General features: G+C 43.4%; 1 long non-coding RNA gene across 1 annotated transcript; it reads left to right on the top strand.

Annotated features, from left to right (window-relative positions):
- The first annotated feature begins 622 nt into the window (after nt 1-622).
- On the top strand, nt 623-6,455 carry LOC106736192 (uncharacterized). Its single transcript, XR_001371275.2, has 3 exons — nt 623-752; nt 5,305-5,349; nt 6,186-6,455. It is a non-coding gene; the product is annotated as an uncharacterized LOC106736192 (long non-coding RNA).
- Nucleotides 6,456-6,829: the final 374 nt, after the last annotated feature.

Below are 6,829 nucleotides of genomic sequence, written 5' to 3'. Positions count from 1 at the left end.
AAAAAAGCAAATTAAAAATGGTTGGAAAATGGCTAAATTTAAAATGACAACTCTTTTCCCTTCCAAGCTTCCATGGATGTATCCCAAACCAGAGTGACAGAAATAAAACAGACTCCAAACTTGGGATATTCCCAATGATTCCAAGAAGGTAACAAAATCCAGGCTTTGGCATCAGTTCTTCAAAGAATACAAATAGCGCTAAGTTCTCAGAATAGTAACTTGCAGTCCATAAGACAACTGCCTACATTCTCGGATGACCATTTTATTTATTTATTTATTTATTTTTAGAGAAAGAGGTTTTTGCTATAGGGCACGTGCACTCACCAGAGAGACAGAGAGACTGAAAGTGAGAAATCACCCCCCAGAGGAGATGGGAGATGGTCACGCCACAATCCCTTCTTCTCCATTCTCCTCTTGGGATTTTGGGCATGGATGCACACACATCTGGCCTGAGTTTAAACTGCCGGATCTAGAATTTGAACTCAGGCCAACTATGTGGCTATTTAGCAACATACCCATGATGCCATCTGCTGGTCCCTCAGATGGCCATTGTGAAGTCACGTTTGTCCCATGCCAGCAAGCACATGGAGTTTCCACTCTCAGTGGTCGTCGCCATGACTGAATCAGATGTAGGCCTTGGGAAAGTCACAGCCCCATGTCCCATTCCCCTCTGCTGGCTTCCTACCTGGTTGCACGGATGGCCTTCCCTTGTTGACAAACAACCTGCTTCTGTAGGACACATGGGACTGAAGGTGGGAAGCCCAGAAGTAGGCTCTGGCCTGTTCTGACCCTTTTTTGTCAATTGACCTTAACCAAGCCATTGACCTCTCTGAGTTTCTGTATGTTCATCTGTAAGATCTGAGAGTGACTGGCTGGCTACTGCTCACTGTGCGATTGTCATGCTTAAGAACCAGGTGGACTGTTACTTCTTTCCTGAAACCTTTCCTGTCCTCTCCTCATCCTCACCCCTAGTTAGCCATACCCTCGTGGTACTGCCCTCACCATGTGTCCATCCCCATGAAAGCACGTGGGTACTGTGTGCTCAGTTTTATCTTCGTCCCTGCCTCTCTGCATTTAGCCTCCTTAGTGTCTGGACAGAATGTTTGTTGAATGAATGAATGATGAGAAACACTAAAAGGAGCAATGCTCTAAGCCAGGGGAAACCATTTCTGTAAAGGTCCAGATAGTTAATATTTCAGACTTTGTGGGTCTGTCATAACCACTCAGTTCCGCTGGTGGAACTCCAAACAGCAGATGTATGTAGATGAATAGGTGTGCTTATGTTCCGATCAAACGTTATGAATGGACACTGAAATTCAAATTTCAGGAGGTTGTTCTTCTGCCCTTTTTTCCTGCACTCTAAATTAATATTTTCCAGAGTATTCTTCAAGATGTTAGTTCCACCAGTGGTTAATAAGGTATCTTTAAAAAAGGGTTCCCCAACCCAGTGCATGTGGTGGACTCTAAGATGAGTCTTCTTTCTACAAGCCAGGGTTCCTGCAGAATCTGAAATGTGGATCGCTCTGCTCCCAGCACTGATGAGGCTGTTGTTTTACTCACCCTAATGATGTTACAACTCTCCCGAGATTACATTTTTATCAGCTTCTCGGGCAATTAAAACATACAGATTATCCCTCAATTGGAGTTATTTCGCTAGAACATTAACCTCACAAGTAAATTTTCCTATCATTTTTTCTTTTTCACATTTTCGTTTTCTGAGGATTAAAAAAATGGATTTCTTCTCTGGGCTGATGATAGCCTCAACTCACTTGCCCAATATTCTTCCAGTTGCTTCTGTTCTTGTTCCTTGTTTTTGCCGTCTTTTGAATTCCTCAGTGCTTCCCTAAATGTTTCATTCTTCGTAACTCTCCCTTCCTCTGCCTGAACTCTCATTTTCACATGAAGTCTACTGACATTTACAGACTTTGCTGAAATGCCATCTTGCTCATGCATTCAGTTGTCAAACACTGAGTACCTGTTTTGAGCTGGATATTGTAGGAACTCAGTAAAGGGATTAGTGAATGAATGGGTTCCCTCATTCCTCAGAGTTGGGAAGGCCTGTTAAATAATGCATAGCTAGCAATGTTTATCTTTTTAGGGAGAAAAGTGCTTTATAAATCAGGGAACTATTACAATATTTACATGTTGGTCCCATGAAAAATGATATACGCGGTTTTCACTATAATACAAATCCTGATCATTTGCATTTATATAGCACATTATTGGCACCACAACTTTGTCCCTCTGAGTAGCTTCATTTAAAGTGGTTTTGTTTTAATTATCTCTCACAGAGCAGCTATAAAATGATTGTAAAACAATTCACAAGTATGTGTGTTATCCAGAAATGGTAAATAACAGTTAAATTTTAAACACTATGCGGTAGAATCCGACATGTCTCAGGATATGTTAGTTGTTCACCTTCCATCGTTAACATCTGAATTAGGACAGATGTGTTTCTGGGGAGGTAAGAGGGACTTCCGCACTTCCCTCAGAGGCATCTCAGAGGAGACCATTGTTTTACTTTCTAATTTTTTTCCTGTGTCTTTCTGTCTCTGAGTACACTAAGGGGAATTATTTTCCAAACAAACCAAGATGTTCACAAAGCATGTATGTGTTCACAAGCTAGCAAGGTGAATTCAGAGTTGTAAGGTACTTTAAATTTAACTAATAAATGGATACTTCATAGACGCCTGAGCATTTCATTGCCTCCTTCACTAATGGAACTTCTCTACTCCTTGCAAATCACTGTGAATGGCACCTTGAAAACAGCAATGAAGGAGTCAGTCATGATCCTCGAGCATCAATTCAGCAAAGGAAGCCCCAGTAATATTTACATAATCACTTTTCTCCTCCATCGCTCTGGAGATAATATCTATTTCCCCCAGCACTGTAGAGTTAAGTTTAAGGCTCCCAACCTCTATGTATTCCGAGTGTAGTCGCTCAGTGTGTCCCTTGCGGAGTCTATGGTTTTGCTTTCAACTCCTTTTGTGACTCTCCTAAAACCAACTTGAGGAAAGGGCATGAGTGATTCTCAGTCCTGTTTCACACATGAAGAGCTTGTAAGTCTGGGTCCTGATGGCTTTTCCAAAGTCACACAGAGATAAATGAGAGACAGAATTTGAACGCGGTCTTCGAGAATTGAATTAGGGAAGGGTGCTCATTAATGTGGAATGTATTTACCAGCTAATTTCTCATGCATCACGTATTTCACAACTACAGGAGCATGTATGTCCCCACTGCTCCTGGAGAATGAATGGGTAGTTCTCTCCGACTTCTCAGGCTTTTGAAAGACAAGCCTTGTGACCTTCAACTCTAACCAGGCATCCCTCCCCTTGCCTCCTCCACCTCTAGCCGCTTTATTCTCCTTCCCCCTTGAGTGACAGCCCAAGTTCTTCCCTGAGACACTTTGTTAAGCAAACCCTAGAGCTGAGGGAGGGGTGGCCTTTTCAGCCTCCCTTTCCATCTTCTGCCCTTCTGGGCTCAAGCTCAGAATTTATTTACTTTTAGATTTGAACTTCTATCTGGCCCAGGGTCAAAAGTAGAGTCAAAATTGAGAGCTTTAAAATTAGCCCTGCAACTAATCAGTCATGGCGATGTCATGCTTTGAGAAGCAGAAGTGACATGGGAAGGTCCCAGGTTCTCATCTCCTGGTCTCTCTGTTCATGCTTGCCATTGAGGATGTGTGTCTGGGACCTGGGCCAACTGAGGTCAGAGATGGGATCACAGCATGGTGACCTTGTTGGAGATGTCTCCCCACCCCCTTTCCTTTCTTATGGGAAAAATAAATAGATAAACTTAAAAATTGTACCCTGCAATATTGGCAGAAAGACCCTTGCCTCTAATGCACAACCAGGGGTCTGGAAACATCACTGGGGGCTTTCTTTGTTGGATGGCTATCCAGGAAATGACACTGGTGATCAGAGCCATCAACAAAGCATTGCAAGGAGGGCCTGCGTGCAGATCTCTGCGTTCCCATCATGCGCCTGCTGTGTGAGGGTGAGGCCCTAACAGGCCTGTGGTTTACTTCCTAGATACAAGGGCCCTCTTGCCCTGTTCCTGGCACAGAAATGTTTCCAGACTTGATTCAGATTGAGCCTGGCTCGCTTGAGTCTCAATTTCCACATCCAAGGCAAAAATCCTGTATTAGAATTAAGCCTAGGTGACTTCCAAAGAAACTGTGTCCTGGCCGGGGTAAGAATGTTGTCTTTGGGGAGGGGCTAGAAAGGGACACGCCTTGATTGAAAGTCCAACTCCACTGCCAACATTTTGTTTCTTTGAGCCACCTATGGAATGAAGATCAGGTAAAATCCTGTCCAGAGGGTAGGGGAGGGTTGTAGTAACACACAGAAAGTGCTCAGAGAATATTTGTCGAATGAACGGCAAGCAAATAGCTCAGAGGAAAAGCTTTTCACTTTAACCAGAAATCTCAGAAAGTCACTTATTTTGAGTTACTAAAATATTAAATCTTTTGTCTCTGTAAGGTTTGAATGTGATCCTCCAAAATTCATGTGTTGAAATGGGGTTGTGATGGGATGAGGATGAAAACTTGGGGTCAGCAGGTGGCCTGGTATTTAAGGATCGGGACTCCCACATGACTGAGTATGGTTCAAGTCTTGGACCCAGTGGCTTCAAAATCACGCTGGGTATGTATACATGCCCAAAGTCCCAAGAAGAGAATGGATGTGCTTCACAGCCATGCCCCATGGGGGTGATTTCTCGCTTTCCCTCTCTCTGTCTCTCTCCAGCCAGTGCACATAGCCTAGTGCAAAAACTCTTAAAAAAAGAAAAAAAAAAAAGAGGATGAAAACTTAATCCACTGTGGAGTTCAGAGGTGAGAGGCCTTAGGGAGGCGATCAGGAGGTTAGGAGCAGGGCGGCCTCCCCTTGTTGGTTTGTAAGGAGATGTAGACACAGAGGCAGCCTCTCTCTTGCCTCTCTCTGTGTGGTGCCTGCACTGTCCTGGGACTTTCTGCAGCGAGACGACCCTGACCAGAGGCAGCCCCTGAACCTTGGACCTCCAAACAGAGCTGGATCAATCATGTGTTCTTTCAGATCACTCTGTTTCAGGTATTCACTTATTAAGCAACAGAGAACAGACCTAACAATGTCCTTCAGTTTCATGACTCCTGCTGCTGAGGTGGGGTGTTAGGGTAGTTTTACTTCGAATCCCCCTTAGGCTGTTTACCAAGGGCTAGCAGACAGCCTGTTTCATGCACCAACATTGACATGTGGCAGATGCTCTGTGAATGTTTGTTGTAAAGAAGTAACTCCTTCCAGTTTAGGATTTGATTTCCTATTTCTACAGGTCTGCAAATGGAATCTCCTCACCAGGAACTCAAACTCCAGAAAGGTCAGCTTTTCCTGCTCCTTCACATGCTTGAAACTGGGTTGAACTAATGAGACAGGAGTTGGACCCCATTACAGGTAGACAGAGCAGCCATAATTTAAATGTCCTCCAAACTGAATAGTTTTATTAAGACATGTGTACAATGCCAGTAATCCCACAATTTTGTTTAAATTAGTTCTATTCGCATGACTTAAGAAAAACAAACTGCTATGGGTTATTTCTTTTTTTCCTTCTGAATTAAATGTTAAAAACTTTTCTTTTAAAAACTCACCATGACTGGGCCAGCCTGTGGTGTGGTAGTTAGGGAAGCTGGTTCCTATATGGTGGACAGTGCAGTTCAAGACCTGGACCCAGTGGCTTGAAAATCATACCAGGTGCATGTATACATGTGCCCCAAATCCCGAGAGGAGAATGAAGGCAAAGCATAGCCACCCCCATGGGGGGGGTGGGTTTTCTCATTTTCTGTCTCTCTTTGGTGAGGATATGTGCCCTGTAGCAAATTCAAAACAAAACAAGACAAAAAAATCTCCCCATCACTAACTTGACTTTGTTTGGTTTCATTTGCAACTTCTAACATACACTGGGCTGTTGAATAGACTGTCCATCTCTGCAGTGGGCTGTCTGTGTCTAGAAACTGGGACGAAGTGAGGAATCTAATAGCTACCTCCCTGCTCACTGTAACGCAGAAGACTTCAGTGAGTAGTTATGTTGCTAGACCAATTGACTCATAGGTACGTTTAATTCCTATGCCAACAGTGGCTTCATCATCTAGTCCTTTACAAATGAACTCCCCCTGCTTGGGTTTCACTAGAAAGACGCCTCTTCTTGTACTCATGCAGGTGCCCAAGCAGCACACCTGACCACGTCCCTTCACATATTTCAGCGACTTCTCATGGCATGGCGCTGGTCATTCTAAATCATTTTACTTCATCCTGTCTGAAGTCTGCATTACAGTCACTATGAAGTCATTTCTCATTCTTAACCAGCCCCCTTCAGAAACTCTGATGATTTTACACTTATAAATTGTAAATATTATTTCTAATAAAATGATAGCGCATTGCCAGGTCTCTTCAAATCTGTACATAACGGGGATATTTCCCGAGCAACAGCCAATTACACTCGACAGGCAAAGTCATTCTATCAGCACACTCACCCTTCAGCTTATTTCAATGTCAGAAAACCTCTTAATGCTGATTATTCCTTCGGTTCTGAGCCAGCCAAGACCACAGAGATACTATGTAAATGGCTCAAATGGAAGAAATGTCACAATAATTCTTAATGTGGAGACAGTCTGGCTCAGAAGAAGCCTGGAAACCTATAGACTGAGAAGTATCATCCTATTTCTTCATTAATTTATTCTATGACCTTGAGCAAATTATTTTGTCTCTGCCTGAGGACTTTACCTCATAGCGAATGGAGTCCAACAACACAAGACAGGGAGAGGAAGGTAGGACACGGGAAGATAGCCGCTGTCGGTCACTAC

This window comes from Tupaia chinensis, unplaced genomic scaffold (genome assembly GCF_000334495.1).
Source record: "Tupaia chinensis unplaced genomic scaffold, TupChi_1.0 Scaffold000680_1, whole genome shotgun sequence".
NCBI classification, from domain to species: Eukaryota; Metazoa; Chordata; class Mammalia; order Scandentia; family Tupaiidae; genus Tupaia; species Tupaia belangeri.
This window is presented reverse-complemented; position numbering and strand designations above follow the sequence as displayed.